Genomic DNA, 18,130 nt, shown 5'->3' on the forward strand with positions numbered 1-18,130 from the left:
TCTTCCAGAGAAAGTTTGATTGAATTGCAGTTCCAGGAGATTAGCATATCTGCATTCTTGCTAGCAAATCACTAAGCTGTTTTCTGTTACACAGAGATTGGGTAGCTATTCATCATAATGTGTTAGGATTGTGTTTTACTTACTAATTGGCTTTAACTGCTTTGATCTCTAGTATGCAAAATAATATTTATATCAACTCTCCTCATAAATTATCAAAATGCTCCATATTGTTTCCCTTTTGAAAATAAACTCATTCCCAATCTAAAAATAAAAGATCTCGGTAAAATGTGTAGAATATTGTTTTTGGTTAGCACATTATAATGATTTGTAAAAGTATGATACTCCAACTACTTCTGTATGATTAAATACCAAATCAGTGGGTGCAAGTCACAGTCATGGATCATCAACTGACTAGGATGCTTTCTGAGAAATGCATTACTGGGCATATTTACCATTGCCATGAAGTAACTCCTGAACTCAATAGAGCCAATATGTGAAACTGTGGGTTAAGCTGCCGCTATCAGTGCTGGTATTCCATATGAGTGTTCTCTCTAGTCCAGGCTGCGCCACTTCTGTTCCAGCTCCCTGCTAATGTGCCTAGGAAACCAGTGGAAAATAACACATGATTGGAACCCTGTACCTATGTGGGAGACCCAGGTGGAATATTAGGTGCCTGACTTCAACTGAACCTAGCCCTGTCCCTTGCGACAATTAGAGAATGAAACAACAGGTATAAGTTATTCTCTCTCACTCTCTTTCTCTCTCTCTCTCTCTCCCCTTTCCCCTTCTTCTTTGTCCCCCCCTCATTCTTTGTCCCGCTCTCTCTCCCTCTCTCCCTCCTCCTTTCTCTTCCCTCTTCCTCCCTTCCCCTCCCCTACTCCCTCCTTCTCCCTGATACTTTTTCTTTCCCTGTAATTCTCCCTTTCAAATAAATATGTTTTTAAACTGTTTTTCAAAGTAGCATTCTACATTTCCACCAGCAATTAATGAAAATTCTTACTGTTTTACACTCCTGCCAGCAATTGAAATTGTGAAGGGGTTTTTTGTTTTGTTTTTGTTTGGGATTTTTGCCATTCTATGTATTTAGGTATGTAGTAGTATCTCACTGTTACAATTTTCAGTTTCCTACAGATGGGATGTAATGTTTCCATCTGGGTATCTTTTTTGGTGGTGAGGTGTCTATTTAAATTTGGCCCATTTTTGTGATTGGTTTGTTTGTTTTCTTAATGTGAGACTCAAGAATTCTTTGTGTATTTTAGATGCAAGTCCTTAATCAACTATGTGTTTTCCAAGTGTTTTTTCAAGCCTGCAGCCTCTCTTCCCATTCTCTAAACAGTGTCTGACTGAAAGAAGTATTTAGTGTTTATAAAGTTTGATTTATCCCTTTTTTCTTTTCAGAGGTTGTGTTTCTTATGTTATACCACGAATCTCAATACCACATACTTGGTCATTTAGAATTTATTCTAGAACTTTTGTTGTTTGTACTTTACATTTATATCTATGACTATTTTGAGTAAAAAATAAAATTGGGAGGTGTAAGGGTTTGTCTAGGTTTTGGTGTTTTGTTTTTGATTGTTCATTGGTTCTGGCACCAGTTGCTGAAAAGAGTACCTTTTTTTTATTATTGTTAGAAAGACAGATATACAGAGAAGGATCTTCCACCCAGTAAGCCAATATGAAATCTGGAGCCAGGAGCCTCCGGATTTCCCGCACGGGTGCAGGGTCCCAAGGCCTTGGCCATCTACTGCTTTCCGAGGTCACGACAGGGAGCTGGAAGGGAAGTGGAGCAGCTGGGATGCAAACCAGTGCCCATATAGGATCCCGGCTGTTGCACGGCAAGGATTTAGCCACTAGGCCATCACACCAGGCCCACCTTAACTTCTTTGTCAAAGAAGAGTTACCTGGACTTGTGTGAGTCTTTCTAGAGTCTGTATTCCATTCATCTGCACATCTGTTCTCTCACTGATCCCACGCTGCCTTGACTGCTGGGTAGTGCCTTGTTGGAGCGTGGTTACTGATACCCTAACTGTTCTTCAACATTATGTTATGTCTTTTGCCTATCAATATAAACTTGAAAGCCGATTGGTTGGCATCTATTAAATAGTGTTTTGCAGTTCTAATGACACAGTTGTGGTTCTCTATTCCAGAAACATAAAATATTTCTCCATTTATTTAAACCTTCACTTTGAAATGGGATACCAGCATGGCAGGCAGCAGTTTAAGCCACACATCACAATTCAGCCCCATCTTCCATTAATCTTATGTCCTGTATCCTTCAGGATGTTTTTGTTGTAGATTCTTTGGAAACTTCTAGATAGACAATCATGTTTTCTACAAAAAATAATGAATACCTTTTATTTTTCCTTCCCAGTGTATATACCTTTAATTTGCTTTTTCCCCCTCATTTTTCCAAATGGTACTTCCTGTTGGATGTTGATTAGAAATGATGACAGCGAGCATTGTTGCCATGATCTCGGTATTAAGGAGATGGTGTGTGGTTTCTCCCCAGTAAGTGTGATGTTGGCTTAGATATTTTGTACATGGTTTTTGTCAAATCAAGGAAGCCCCCATTTATTCCTAGCTTGCTGAGTCTGTTTTTTTTTTAATTGTGAATAGGAGTTGAGTTTTGGCACATGTATTTCTGGTTGGTAATGATCATCTAGGTTTTTCCTTCTTCAGCCTGTTGAGTTGGTAAATTACATTGATTTTCAATGGTTGATCTATCCATGCACACTTAGAATAAATCTTACTTGGTAAATAATTTTTGTTATCCATTGTTGAATTCAGTTTACTGTTTTCTTTTTCTGAAGCGTCTTCACAGCTTCTTCATGAGAAATACCAATCTGCGGTTTCCTCATAAAATTTGGTCTTGCTGTTGCAGTCATCTTGGTCAGAAACGTTTTAGCATAGGTAGTTGTTTCTAGAAGGAATGTAGAAAAGGAAACAGTGGAAAGGACAGAGCTGATGCAGCATGGAGATTAGAGAGAGGGTGAAATCCAGGAAGACATTCAGTTCCCGGCTCTGTGGTTTAATATAGGATGCTGCCATCCACTCACACAGAGTAAGCCTCTTTAAAAGAAGAAATATTGTCACTTGGTTCTGGATGCCTGTCAGGAGATTCCAGGTAAGATTTCCAGTATGTTGCGTATATAAGCCCAGAGCTCAGAAGGAAAATATGAACTGAAAGTATGAATTTGGGGTTCATCAAATTTCATATTTGTTTACTATGTATAGGTGAGATTTGTGGTATGCCTGTGGTGTATACCTTAACCAAAATAGATTATAATAGGTGAATTTTTTAAAAACCAGTTACATAAGACTAAGCACAACATGAAGATAGCATACTAATAGATTCAGTATCTTTACCCTTTCCCCCCATTTAGTAAAGAATATTGATAAATAATTGGAAGAGGCTGAAAATAAATTGACATGTAAACGATTCTTTCTAGAAAAATGTAAGCTAATAAACTATCTTAATTATTGGTAACATAAGTTAGTGCCATTCCTCTGTCAGGTCAATTATTCAGAACTAGTTTTTGTTTGTGTGCAGTGACTTCTATTTTTGGAACTTTTTTCTACCACTAATGTTTTACAAACGTTGGGTGTTGGACAGTAATTAGTAAATAAAGAGTGAGAAATGTACATGCTACTTTAAGATTGAACCCTATAGAATGATAAAATTCATTTTAGAAACAAGTATTTGTACATCGCATTGGGTGTTTCATTTTGGCAGTCTTGGTGTTTGCTATCTATTTACCTGTTTATAAAATACTACCTTAGCTAAAACATTCAACAAACATCCTTTTGGTATTATTTTTCAGCCTACTTAGCAGCCATGTAAGAAATTGTACTGCTTTATAGTAACTCCTTTTGACAAAAATCAGTATTTTCTCTCTTAAAAGCATTTGTGAGAAAGCTGAAGTATCTACAAAGTAAACAAAATAGAACAAAGAACATCTAGGTACCATTCATCAGCTTTCGTAGCAATGAACGTTTTGTCAGTTTTGTATGATCAATTTCCAGCCTGTCCCCAATTAATTTTCACATTTTTTATTTTATGATAAATTTTGCATACAATGCGATGCACAAATACACTTGTGCAATTTTGACAAATGATCGTACTTTTGTGACCCACTCCTTTTGTCCAATATAAACTATTTCCACCTACCAAGGATGCTTCCCTATGTCCTTCCTTAGTTAGATCCAAGGCAACCAGTATTTAATTATTCATTATAGGTGAATATTCTAGAACTTCAAATAAATAGAAATTTTGGTGCCTGGCTTCTTTTGCTAAACATGCAGTCTTTGAGGTTCTTCTGTGTTTTTGTACTCAATACTTAATCCTTTTTATGGTTAAATATAATTCTATCATATGTGGCTATCTTATTTTCCATTCTCCTTGACTCAGTTTTTTGTTGTTGTTGTTTCATAGTAAGCCAGTTCAAACTAAGTGGGCTTCAAAAATATGCAACCCTTTATTTTATTAACAAATCTATGCATGACATAGCAAGGAGAACTTCTATCTATTCTACATGGTATTACTAGGGGTGACAACAGTTGGAGATGACTATGGCTATGTGACTGGAACTAGAGTGAAACTCACTCACATGCCTTGTGGTTGATGCTGGTGATCAATGGGAGTCTTGGCTTGGGCCTTTCTACTGCCTGGCTTCCTCCCAGTCTGACAGCTAGACTTCAAGAATGAGTATACTCAGAAAACAGACAGGCCATAGTGGCTTGTCCTCCGAAGTCACAGAGCACCACTTGATTAGTCAATACCATTATAAAGCTCTCCCTAGATTCAAAAGAAGTAAGCAAAGACTCCACAATTCACTGAAAGAAATATGACTGCCATTTTGTGAATGCTTGGGAAAAGATGTGTCACCATGGTTATCTTAGACCGGCATTTCTGCCAGTGCTATCTGCCCACTATTTCCTCTGGTCACAAGGGTGCACATCTCTCCATGTACAGAATCTACTGAAGGGCCTCTTCCAAGAGCTTTAAGTCTCTTACAACTGTGGCATTAATATAAAGTTCAGAAATGTGTCATGTCAATGAGATCTAAGTATGGGTGAAGTTCCTTGAGTAACATTCTATAGAACTAGAGAAAAGTTCCATGCTCATTGACCTACACTCACCAGGCAGTGATGAACAGACAGAAGCTAACCACTATAAACCCTACTCTAGAAAGACTTCTGCCTGCCTTTTTCACAAAAGGTAGGTCATGTGTGCAACTGGGCAGTTTCAGCCTACTATCTTGCCTGTAGACATTTGGGGATCCAATGGCTTGTTCTTTTCCCTTTAATTGAAGCAATATAAATTTTTAAGGCCTTGTGGGCTTTTTCTTCAAACATTGGCAGATATCTCCCCTGCATGGATTTATTCCCTGGATGCTGACAACAGTCACAGCTGGGCCAAGTCAACCATAGTCAGGAACCATTGACTGCATGTGGCTCTCCCACATGGATGGCAAGAACCCAAATATTCACATAATCATATCTGCCCTCTGACAGTGCATTACCAGGTAGCTGGATTGGAACTAGGTGGAGGTTGATACTAGGCACTTGTTAAAGTCTGTAGGTGTCCCACAAGGTGGTTTTAACTTGCAGTGCACAATGCCCACCCCACACTGTGGGCTTTACATGGAAGTATTAACTTTCTACCATTAGACAAAATCTATACCCACATATAACTCCAAGATAAGCCCTTTCTACCTAGGAATCTGTGAAGCTGCTGTGGGACAAGCACCTCAAGATCTGCAAATGTTTGTTTCACAAAAGAGGCTGTGAAGCACTCCCTTAAAACACTTGGAAGGATTTTTGCCTGTTTCAGTATATCCAGGCGGCAGTACAATGGCAGAATTGGCTAATCCTCCACCTGCAAACACCAGCATTCCATATGGGCATCACTTTGTGTCTGGATGCTGTAATTTTCATCCAGCCCCCTGCTTATGGCTTGGAAAAACATCAAAGAAGCTCCTGGCTCCTGGCTCCTGGCATCAGCTCAGCTCAGCTCTGGTCTTTGTGGCCATTTGGGCAGTAAAGCAGCAGATGGAAATGTTTTTGTCTCTCCTTTTCTCTGTAAACCTGCCTTTCCAATAAAATAAATCTTTAGAAAGAAAAGAAGAAAAAGAAAAGAAAATGTCCATAAAACTCCACCTTAAGTCATTCTGAGGTCTTAGCAAAGAGATTTCCATTCCATTGGGCTTATATGGAGGCTGCTTTTTCCACCGTGCCATTGATTTGCCTAGAAGCTATTTCCTAGAGCTTCATGTACCATCTAGAGAGACTAGAAGTGACACTACAAATGAGAAACAAACTGGCTTCCTGGCTGAATTTTTGCATGTAGTGAGTCCTAGCTGCTACATTTAATTTTTCTTTCTCTTAACCTTTCTTCTTTAAAATATATATAAATATATATTTACATATATCTAAATATAAATATTTATTCATTAATTCATTCATTCACTTTTACCTCTCTTCTGATGCATTGCCAGTGGGAGATGAGGTATTGTTTTCAAAATTCTGCCTGCAATTCTTCTCAATGAGATTTCTCACTGCGTTAGTACATTTCTTATTTTCAGTATCACTGCAGGTGACCTTAGGGCCAGCTTTCCACCATGAAGAAGCCAAGATTTTTTTTTGGCCAGCTTCTAATAATGTTTCCCTCCACTTTTCAACGTTCATTGCCTACCTTCACAAGGTCCTTTAGATTCCTGCTAATGTAAGAGATCTTCAAAATGTTTGTGGAAAATGTGTAATATAAATAAACTGCATAGGTTTAACATTTTTGCACCAAAAGTAAATTAATGTTTTAATTGCATTTTCCCATCACCTTTTGAAATCCCTTCATAATATGCTATCAGTGCCCTGCCAGCTATACCTGCTAGCTGGACCCAGAGCCGATGCCATGTGTTATGCCAGGATCTCCCCATGTCTAGTTTTCAAAGTTTGTTCCAATGTGTATTCTGAGTAACAAATCAGCCTGCATTTAGTGGCTTCAAAAACCAACAATCATTTATTTTGTTGGTGAATGTACAATTGGGTACCCTGGAGCAGAGATACCTCATTGCTGCTCCCTTTTGTGTCAGCTGGGATAACTCACTGGCAATACCCGTGTGAGTAGGAGCTCAAATCACCTGAATGTTCACTTAACCACAGTTGCAGTTGACACAGCTGTCAGCTGGGACACGTATGTGTGAACTCTCGGGGTTCATTTCCTTGCAGCATAATGCCTGGGTCCCAAGAGCACTATGCTCTCCCAAGAGAACAAGGTGGAAATGTGCAACAGTTATACAACCCAGCCTCCTGCATCACTTCTGTTCTGTGTTGTCTAAGACACAACGATCTGCAGAGGTGCAAGAACAGGGAATGTAATGGGTTGTCTCTAGGAAGTGAAATCTGCCACATTTTTGTTGAGGGATATTGCTTAGTTTTACCTGTAGTGTTCATGTATATCCTAATCACAAGTCTAGATGCCAACTGATATGTTTATATTGGTGAAAAGTCAAATCCATTTTCAAGGAATTATCATTTAGACGTTGAGAATAATGTAGAAGTTTTCGAACTCCAAACAAGTTCTAAAAATACTAAACAATGGTAGGCCTTTGGCACAGTGGTTAAGTTATGTTCCATATTGAAGTGTCTGATTCAAGTCCCAGCTTCTTCCCTTCTGATCCAGCTGGGAGGCAGCAGACAATGACTCAAGCTCTTGGACCCCTGACATCGACATGTAGAGACCTGGATTGAGGGATTTGAGTTCAGCCTGGCCCAGTCCTGGCTTTATCAGGCATTGGTTAGTCAAGTGGCACTCGAAAGATCACTGTCTCTTTGCCTTTCAATGAAAATTTATATAGATAGAAATTTAAAAATACTATGGATGAAACTATCACTTTGCAAATACTGTTAGAGCGTACATAAAATTTCAATTACCATTTCTTTAAAGTAGCTTATTTATATGTGTAATCAAATACGATGTCTACTTTGACTATCAGTTACAATAGTTAAATTACCACTATCAAGATGAGAATTAAATTTGGCTGGCAAGGAGTAGACTAATCTCTTTAGCTTCTCAACACTTAACAACAATTTTGTGAAAATATTATGAGATCTTCGGTAATGCTAATTAATAGTATGCTTGATTGTTCTTTCCCATTAGCATATTTCTCTGAAAACAATCAGCTGCTATACATTGTCTGTGAATGTTACCAAACAATCTATGACAATCTAATCACATACATAATTATTCCAAGAAGTAGTCTTTGAGAAGTTGGCCCTAAATATCTTTTTTGCTAAGTAAAGTAAATCTTTGGCTTTCTGCTAAATATCTGACACTGACCTGGATCAAGAATGTTTTGTAAGTATAGTGAAGATGCCTCTTTTCTTGAAAACCTCCAACTATAATTAAACCATTGGTCAATGAGGAAGAACTTGTCTTGTCCCACTCAACCCTTGCTGCTGCCATTTACAAAGGGCAAGAAGTGCATAAATAATTAAATGAAGCTCAGCCATTTCACTGCATCTTAGTGGTTGGAGCCAATCACAGAAGAAGCATACTGACTACAGAAGAAGAATGAGCACAGGGAGCTGGCTGCCAAGGCAACTGCAGAGAGTCAGGAACGTTGTACTCGTGCTGGTAGGCTTTTCAGTTGAAAAATAAGAGAACTGGAGATGTTGGCATTGTGATGGAGGAAAGCAGTGAAAGGTGGCTCCAGTGCTTGGCACCTGCCACTCACATGAAAGAACAACATGGCGTGCCTGGATCCTGGATTTGGCTTGGTCCAACGCAGCTTATTGAAGCCATTTGGAGAGAGAATCAGCAGAAGGAAGATTTCAATCTGTGTTTTTCTCTCATTCTGTCACTCTGCATTTCAAATAAGTAAATGCTTTTTTTAATGGTTTGTTTATTTTTATTGGAAAAGCAGATTTACAGAGAGAAGGAGAGACAGGGAGAAAGATCTTCCATCTGCTGGTTCACTCCCCAAATGGCTCCAACAGCCTGAGATGAGTCAGTCCAAAGTCAGGAACCTCTTCCTCCAGGTCTCCCACATGGGTACAGGGTCCAAGGTTTTGGGCCATCCTCTACTGCTTTCCCAGACCACAAGCAGGGGGCCAGATGAGAAGCGGAGCAGCATGAACACGAACCAGCACCCACATGGGATCCCAGCAGATGCAACACAGGGATCTAGCTGGTATCCCATTGTGCTGGATCCAAGTAAACTCTTTCTTAAAAATGAAAACTGGAATACTGGAATCAGTTAAAAAGATATTTCTTATAAAACAAGTGTTGTGATTCAGCAAGTTAAGCCACCATGAGGGATTCCTGCATGCAGTGCCTCATTCACATACCCTCTACTCTATTTGTGATCCAGCTCCCTTCTAATCAGCAGCTGAGTATACATTGTGGCTCAAGTAGTTGGGTTCCTGCCACTCACATAGAAGACTCAAATGGAATTCCAGGCTCTTGAGTTAGACTTGTCCAGGTCTGGCTGATGTGAGCATTTGGGCAGATGGAAGGTCACTGTTTACTCTGTCATTCTGCCTTTCAAGTAAAATGTATCTTTTTAACTTTGGGAAAATTCTGTTCTCTGCAGTTTAGAACAAACAGTCATCATTTGGGTGACGTAAATTTTCTAAAAAGTTTGATTGGGGAGGCCACCACCTGGAACACCTGCAGCCCATATCCAGTACCTGGAAGGAGTCCCACCTCTGCTTCCAATCGAGCTTCATGATAATGCACATTGGAGGAAGCAGGTGACGACCAAAGTGCATCATTGCCTGCCATATGGCAGCCTCAAAGAGTTCCTGGTTTCAACTTGCCCACCCCTGATTGTTGTAGACATTATGGGAGTGAATGGAAGATCTGTCTCTGTATCTCCCTTTCTCTTTCAAATGAATAAATAACTTCTCTTGGGTGGGCATTTGGCCCAGCAGTTTATATGCCTACAATGCAGTGCCTTGGTTTGAGGGCTGTATCCAGCTTCTGACTCCAGCTCCCTGCTAGTGGAGACCCTGGACAACAGCAGCAATATCTTAAGTAATTAAGATCCTGCCACACTCCTGGGAGATGTGGATGGAGTTTCTGGCTCCTGGCTTTCACCTAAGTCCAAAGCATTTGGGGATTTAACCAGCAGACGTGAATTAGTTCTCTCCCTCGCCCCTTTCTTTGTCTGTCTCTCTCTCAAATAAATAAAGCAACAAACAAAAACACTTGAAGTCTTATTCAAAGTGAATTATTATGCATTAGTGAAAAATTAGCCGTTTTTATTTGGGTGTTTACATGCTTGCCAGGTAGATGCAGTATTTTGAGTTTATCTGCAATAGTGGCAGGTTCAACTTTTAAACCAGAGATTCAAACAACAATTGCATATTCATATGTCAAATAGGCATGACTAAAAATGACAGCCTTCACTTGTGACCATGTGAAGGCCTTGCCACCATCCATTGTTGCTGGATCCTAATTACGGAAGAAAGGAGACATAACCTTTTGGGTGTCAGACTTACCAATATAATTGTAGAGAGATACATGGATTTGTTTTTAAAAATAGTGTATGATTTCAGAGGAAAACTCACAAAGTTTTCTTCCTGTTTACATTATGTGGGCCATTCTTAGGAAGGTTGCTATGGCAACTTCTCTGTTCCTCACCACCACCAGCTTCCAGCTTTAACTTCCTTTACAAAGTCATGTGGTCTCTTTTCATTGACCTTTGGTTGATTCTTTTCTTACTAAGAACATTTTCTAGAAAAGAAACATTCAGCATTGTATAGATTATTGATAGTCTATAGAAAATTTTAGAAGGTGAGCATGGATTTGGTAATTTGTGTTACTTGGAGCTATTCAGTCTTTATTTCTTAAAATCCCAGAGTAGATGGTTGCTACTGTCTTCTTGTTGCCACTTTGTTTCCAATAAAGTTACTCCTAATTTTCTCTTGATTTTGATTTTGTACTAAATGAGTCTCCCTTTGACAGCAACAGAGTGAAATGTCTTGAAGGGGAAATTGCTCCATATGATGGTTGTGAAATAAAATGCCTGCCAGATTGGATTGATTGGAGCTCTGAATACAGTAATATTAAGAGAAGGATATATATTCCAGAAAACCTTTGGGTGAAATAAGATAGGAGTCATTTGGCTACATTTCAAAATATCCAACTGGGGTTCATGGCATGAAAATGAAGTGTCTACTAAAGTTGTGCCAAGTGCCCTGGAAACTACAAATATGCATGAGGCATAGACAGGGGGGCAGGGAACATTTGAGTCATCCAAGGAGTTTTAAGCTTTATTTTCTGAAGCCCATTGGTGCATGGTCATCATTTTTTGCTGTAGAGGTTACAAAAGTAAGTTTTCTGTACTGTTAGATTTACCGATGTGGACCAGGTATATCAAGTGATGTGACAAGGTATGAAGTATCCTTGTATTTATCTGGTGTACACTGTGGATGCAGCTAAACTGGCAGTGTGTTAAGCTGATTCTAAAAGGCTCCTAAGAGCCATTCCTCTTGGTGCAGGTAGCCTACTCCCAATTGTTCAGGAAGACACTATTCTTCTGTGAAGGTTTTTACAAATGCTACTGAAGTAATTAAGCAAAGATCATTATCTTGGGTGGGCCTAACCTGGTAATCAGGTAAGTCCTTACAAGAAGTCACCTGCTGACCTTCAGGAAGGATGCTGCTGCACTGTGACAGAGAGTGGCAGAGAGTCTCACCCAGAGGAATACTTCTCAATCCAATTTTCCTTGGTGCTTGGTTCCCCTCTTGGGACATGTGTATTTCCATGTATGTGAACAGAAAGAGGTGTACCATTAAAGGCTTCTTTAGAGGCCAAGTTTGTTGTAGGAAGTGATCGAAAAACATTCTGGCATCTTGTAGACTATCTGTGCCCGGATAACTGAGAGCCAACCTACAGCAGCACAAATGAATTCAGTGTCACTAGAACATGGATAGAGCTCTACTGAAATCTGTTAACTACCAGTGACCTTGGAGCACATCACAGATAGAAAGCTGAACTTCCAGATGGAATCTAGCCTTCTCCATCTCCACCCAGGTGAAACCCAAGATGAAGTGGCAGATACATGTATATAATCACTCCTGAGGATTCTCAGGAGTGTTTTGAGAACAAAATCCTCATCCAAGTTTTCCCTGTGTCAAAGACCTCAAGCAGAGGTGAGCCAAGACTGTTTATCACTTCTGGGGCAGTTCAAAATGGGACCAACCCAGGAAAGGTTCCTTTTCTGCTATCTTTGGAGACTGATGATGGGACCTACACAGGACAGCTGTAAGTATTAGGAATCTTGTTTATAGAATGCATGAACAATGCCTGGCGTATGGGAAATGCTCTGTAAAAGTCAGTTTCCTGAATCTTTTTTTTTCCCATGGCAATAACTATGCCTGTAAAACTGCAAATTTTTTTTACTAGATTGCAGTAAATGATATAGTTCCTATTCTCAGTGCTTCTAAACCAACACATAAGTAATATTTAAAATGGCTATTTTTTAAATAGTTAATGAATTAGGAATAGGAGAATTGAAAAGTGTAACACCTTTTACTTCACCTTTATAATACAATTAAATTATGTGGAGCAGGAAGAGTTTTCTGTATTGCACACCAAACATTGACATATTTTGGGAGAGCAAATGGAAAGAGACATAAATATAATTAAGAAAAATTCAAGCCATAGGAATGGTGACATGGAGATGGCTACACATTAGGTTTCACGGTTGAATTCTTAGAACTGTACGAAATCCTTCTCATATGTGTTTAGACACAAGGTGTCAGCACAACCTTGAGCTCCAATAATTTTTCTCTGAATATCCAAATGATTGGGTGAGATGGGTTTGGTCCATAGATGGCAACATAGCTTAACATCTCTATTTTGTGTTAAGCAGTCTGCTTGATTAATTAATACTGACCATTTTTAAATGCTGCAATATAAACTCAAAAGGGTGATCAGAGATAATATTAAGGCCAAATCCAAAATGATAGGAAAATAATGAAAAGCATCTAGTATGATTGTATCGTATAAATATAAATATATATAACACAATTTATATGATAGTAAGCCCCCAGCATAATTATGAGCAATATGTGAAATTTACTATTTGTTTAATGCTCAATTTGAAATCATGCATCTCAGACTATTAACAGCCAAAAGTTATTTCTACAAATACATGTTACTGCTAGTTAGCACGTACCTGCTCAGATTCAAGCACAATCCAAGTAATTATTTGACACAGTAAGTTAAAGAATATGCTTTTTCTGATTTCCACTTCTTATAACAGCTGCTTTATTTGCATTGCTCTGTTAGCCACCTGTAAGAATGTTACTCCGGGGCCCGGTGTGATCAGTCTAGTGCCTAAATTCTCACTTTGCATGTGCCGGGATCCCATATGGGTTCCAGTTTGTGTCCCAGCAGCTCCCTGCTTAGGGCCTGGGAAAGCAGTAGATGGATACGCCAAGGCCTTGGGACCCTGCACCTGTGTGGGAGACCCAGAAGAATCTCCTGGCTTCAGATCTGCTCAGCTCCAGCTGTTGCTGCCACTTAGGGAGTGAACCAGCAGACAGAGGATTTTTTTCTCTGTATCTCCTTCTCTCTGTATATGTGTATTTCCAATAAAAATAAATAAATATTCGCATCCCCCTCCAAAAAAAAGTTACTCCAGCCACAAAACTGGAGAATAAAGAATGCTATATGATAATGAAGGGCCAATTCACCAAAAGACATGGCAGTCGTAAATGTATGTAAACAAATAAAGGAATCTTTATGTTCATCCTCAGCTATTTTCTGAAATAAATGTGCTACATCTGATGTGTACATTTTAAAGCATCCTGATTAGTCATCCGTGTAGCCCTTCAAAAGGAGTTTCTCATTTATCCTCTAGACCAGCTTATACAGACTGTCTCCTCACCATCCTTACCATCTGAAATGCTTTTTCAATGTAGTTTTCTTATTTTGGGTTTTTCCTACGAAAAGCAATTGCAAAAGTGTTTTTTTAAGTGTAGGTTTTTGCCTCTTCTTTCAAGAACAAGAGAGAATGATGTTATTTGTGTGTAAACTGGTGCTTAGAAAATGCTTGAATTTATTTAAGGGTTTTCTTTGAAATTTGATATGGAATGTTCATTTCAATCAAGGGGAAAGATTGTGTGTGTGTGTGTGTGTGTTTGAATAACAAATTAAGAATGATTCTCTAAAATCTCTATCACTTCATTGTCACATCATTTTAAAATTATATGTTTTCTGATATATTGTGAGCCTTTTTTTCTTTTTCTTTTTTCTTTTTTCTTTTATTATTATTTTCTTTTTTAATTATATTTTTGACAATCTTTACATAGTTGATTAGGGTAAAAAGGTACAAGGGCTATAGGGAAATGGGTAAGACCATTACTTCCGTATTGTTTCCTTCATATATCTGAGGTAAAGTAGATATTGAGGGAGAAGTCCCACCCAGTCTCCCACCCACCCCAGGTCCCGGATATTATGAGCCTTTTTAAGGGCAGAGATTTTGTATTTGATACATTATGTAAGATTTTGCAATTACAGAGGTTACATAGTAACTTTTCCACAACTGGTTGGTGAAGGAAATCTAGAATGAAGAAACGAGGAAGGAAGTGCAAACTTCGACTTGGTCCTGTCCCAATATTACAAATTTCAATTAGCAAAGTATTAAAGGTAGTTAACTGTATTATTAATTTACTGGTTTCTAAATTAATTGACTTATTAAATCTGTATTGAAACTCACTGCAAATACCTACAGTGCACGCAAAGCACTCTGTTGGTCAGTTTTCTGTAAACACCAGCAGATCTGTGTGCAGCTCCTGGCAGCGGAGAGGTCAGGTCTTGCTGGCACTTGGTCAGAAAGTCATCCCTGCATCGTGTGAAGGGAGTACAGCTCTTTGTTTTCTGATTAATTGCTGAATTGAGTTTTGTCTTATAAAAATGATAGTACGATTTTCACCACAATTAGAATGTTATATTTGTGTAAATGGCCTGTAAAAGCCAATCTAATGAGGATTCCATTAGTCTGAAATTTCTGCTTAACTAGAACTTTGCTAAATCCATAGTAATGACTCTAAAGTATGTAGTATTTTGAAGTGCGTTATGAATTATCAGTGATTTAATTATATGTAATATAGGTTTATAGATTGTATTAACATAATTTGAGAACTGGTGTTGCATACGGAATCAGCGCTGCTTTCAGAGCTGTTACTTATGTTAGAGATCATTAAAGTCAGCCACCATCATTGTGTACCTAAAACTGAGGTTGGACAAAGGTGGTGACATTTCCAGAGCTGCAGAGCCAGCTTTTCGTGCCACTGGGTCTCAAAGTCTATTGGGTCTTAAGTTCGTAGCCAATCAGTATAGCTTTTGATTAACCATAGAGAGTGAGTGACACTTCTGTCAAGTATGCTCAATTCCTCACCTACACTATTGTTTTGAGAGATGTTTTCATTATAAGATATAAAACAGTGCTGGGTCAAATCTGTTTCTATGATGAAAACAAATGAAGTCTACTTCTATGATATGAATATTTTGCAATGAAGTCTTTCTGAATAAGCTCTCTGAGATCTGCTATTCTTTCCTATCTCTGCTTTGGCACAATGCTAAGCATCTAGTGTCTACTTGTTAACCAACATGGAAGAATGATAAGAATTAACAGAAAGTAACTCAATCCTCATTCTTCCTACTCTCAGTGACCAAGTTGAGCATCTTTAGCTCATTAGTATCTGACTCTAAAATCCCTTGACACCTGAAAACACTAGCGATTTATGTGTAAGGAGATGATACCTGATTGGGAAGCTCTTCTGCTGCCAGAGGTTTTTCAAAGATTTGTCTTTCTTCAGGAGTAAATATACCATTTTTAATTATTCATCACGTTTCTCCTGTTTTATCACAAGCTTCCTCAGAGGACAGAAGAGCATTAAGCCTCTTGTGTGACTATAAGAATGTGAAGTGTGAATGGAATAGATATTTTTTAGCATGTCATTATTATTCTGGGCAAACAAAATTAAACATGATTTGCAAATGCTGCAGACAGAAACAACAAAAGGCGTACAGGGATGCAACAGAATTTATACTGCTGGCACACCAGAAAATCTAAATGAGAAGTGCTTGCAGTTGAAGTAGAAACTGAAAGGATTTCATATTCTTAACAGCTATATTAGAGAGGGGGAAAATGTGAGCATGTCTATAAATATGACCGGAAAAGCATTATTTAGATTCATGCTAAGGGAATACTCTACAATTGTATTTTCTCTAAGAGTTAAATTTGGAAAACTACTTTTTCTCATAATTAATACTTAACAACTAGCAACCATTAGAATACTATCTTAAAGTTGAAAATAATCTTGCAGGCTCTTTGGACTCACTGTGGAACATTTTATACACCATTGAAGATGTATTCATTAGATACTGTACAGCTCTATGAGTTTTGATAAACTCCAGTTTGACAAACATCTGGTCACAGCCTACAGTCAGTTACAGAACAATCCTAGCTCCCTAAATGTACCTTCGTGCTGCTTTCTATTCAACCTCTTCCTCTTGCAACCTGCAACACCCACCAGCCTTTTTTGTGTTGTTTTGCCTTTCTGAGAATACCTTGTGAATAGAATCAAATCATGCATGCCCTTTGGGATCTGGTTTTTCCTATTCAGCACAAAGCGTCTTAAGATTCAACTTGATTGTGTGTTGCTCAGAGATCTGCTCCTTTTTATTACAGAGTAGTGTTCCCCCGGATGGATGAACCAGTTCATACACCCACGCATCAGTTTGATAGAATTTTGTTTCTGGGTTGGGGCAATTGTGAAGAAAATGGCGATAAGCACTAACATTTTTGTGTGCTAACATAGTTTGTGTTTCACTTGGGTAGTATCTCAGAGTAGGTTTTTGGGTCATAGGGCAAGTGTAGGTTTTAGTTTTTTAGAAAATGCCAAATGTTTTCTCAAGGGGAAGAACCATTTCTGCATCTCCACAACATGTGTGAGCTCTCCAGTTGCTTTGCATCCTCTCCAGCATTTGGTCCCAAAGCTGTTTTTGTTGTGTCAGGTAAGTGTTGGTCATTCTGGTAAGTGAAGCGGTGACTGCATGATTTCAGTTTGCATTTTCCTGGTGATTAATAATGTTGAGTATTTTTTCCTGGGCTTTTTTTTTTTTTGCCATCTTCTGTATGTGTCCTTTGATGTCATGTATATTCCAAATTCTTGCCCATTTTAAAGTGTGTTGTTTCTTTTTCTGGTTCTAGTGGCTTACCAGTCTTTAGGGGGGTATTGGAGATACATGTTTTATGGCTTGCATTTCACTTTCTCAATATTGTTTTTGAAGAATAGAGGTTTTTACTTTTGTTTTTGTGAGTTTTTTTACTTATGGGAATCAAGTTGTACTGTCACTATTTTTTTGTAAGGTTGGTCTGTTTATTTGAAATATTCCTTTGTGTGCTAGACAGAGGGAAAGAGAGAGACAGAGACACATTTACTGCTGCTTTATTCCCTAAATGCTCTTATCAGGCAGGAAGGCTTGGGCTGGACCAGATCCAGGAGGATCCGGGAACTTTGTCCAGGTCTCCTACATGAGTGACAGAAACCCACATACTTGGACCATCATCAACTGCCTCCAAGGCAGAAAATAGGATGAGAAGTGTGGTATATGTAGTATTTCAGCTGGTACTCTGTCCACTATGGGATACCTGTGCCCCAAGCAGTGTTCAAAAGTGCTGCATTACAGTATCTGCTCCATCATTATTTCTTGAAAACTCTGTGAACTTGCACCTGGCGTAATAACTCAGTAGCTAAAATCCTGGCTTTGTATGCACTGGGATCCGATATGGGCGCCAGTTTGTGTCCAGGCTGCTCCACTTCCCATTCAGCTCCCTGCTTGTACCCTGGAAAACCAGTAGAGGATGGCTTAAAGCCTTGTGACTCTGCACCCACGTGGGAGACCCAGAAGAATCTTCTGACTCCTGGCTTCAGACTGGCTCAGTTCTGGCCATTGTGGCCACTTGGGGAGTGAACCAGCTAATGAAAGAGCTTTCTCTTTGTCTCTCCTCTCTGTAAATCTTGCTTTCCAATAAAAATAAATAGATCTTTAAAAACTTAAAGAGAGAGACTGGGATCTTTGGCACTAAATTGTCTTTGTACTTTTATC

General features: G+C 38.8%; 1 long non-coding RNA gene across 5 annotated transcripts in view; it reads left to right on the forward strand.

Moving 5' to 3' along the window:
* The window catches only part of LOC131481236 (uncharacterized), a 45,664-nt gene that overhangs the window by 6,399 nt on the left and 21,135 nt on the right, over positions 1–18,130 (forward strand). The window contains exon 4 of one of the 5 annotated variants that reach the window (XR_009246165.1): positions 9–27. The exons of 3 other annotated variants lie outside the window; for them this stretch is intronic. This is a non-coding gene — a long non-coding RNA (uncharacterized LOC131481236). Of the gene's footprint in view, positions 1–8; positions 28–17,493; positions 17,513–18,130 lie in introns of those variants that run through there. One more of the 5 variants, XR_009246163.1, reaches the window with a different exon arrangement.

Source organism: Ochotona princeps, chromosome 10, assembly GCF_030435755.1.
Source record: "Ochotona princeps isolate mOchPri1 chromosome 10, mOchPri1.hap1, whole genome shotgun sequence".
NCBI lineage: Eukaryota > Metazoa > Chordata > Mammalia > Lagomorpha > Ochotonidae > Ochotona > Ochotona princeps.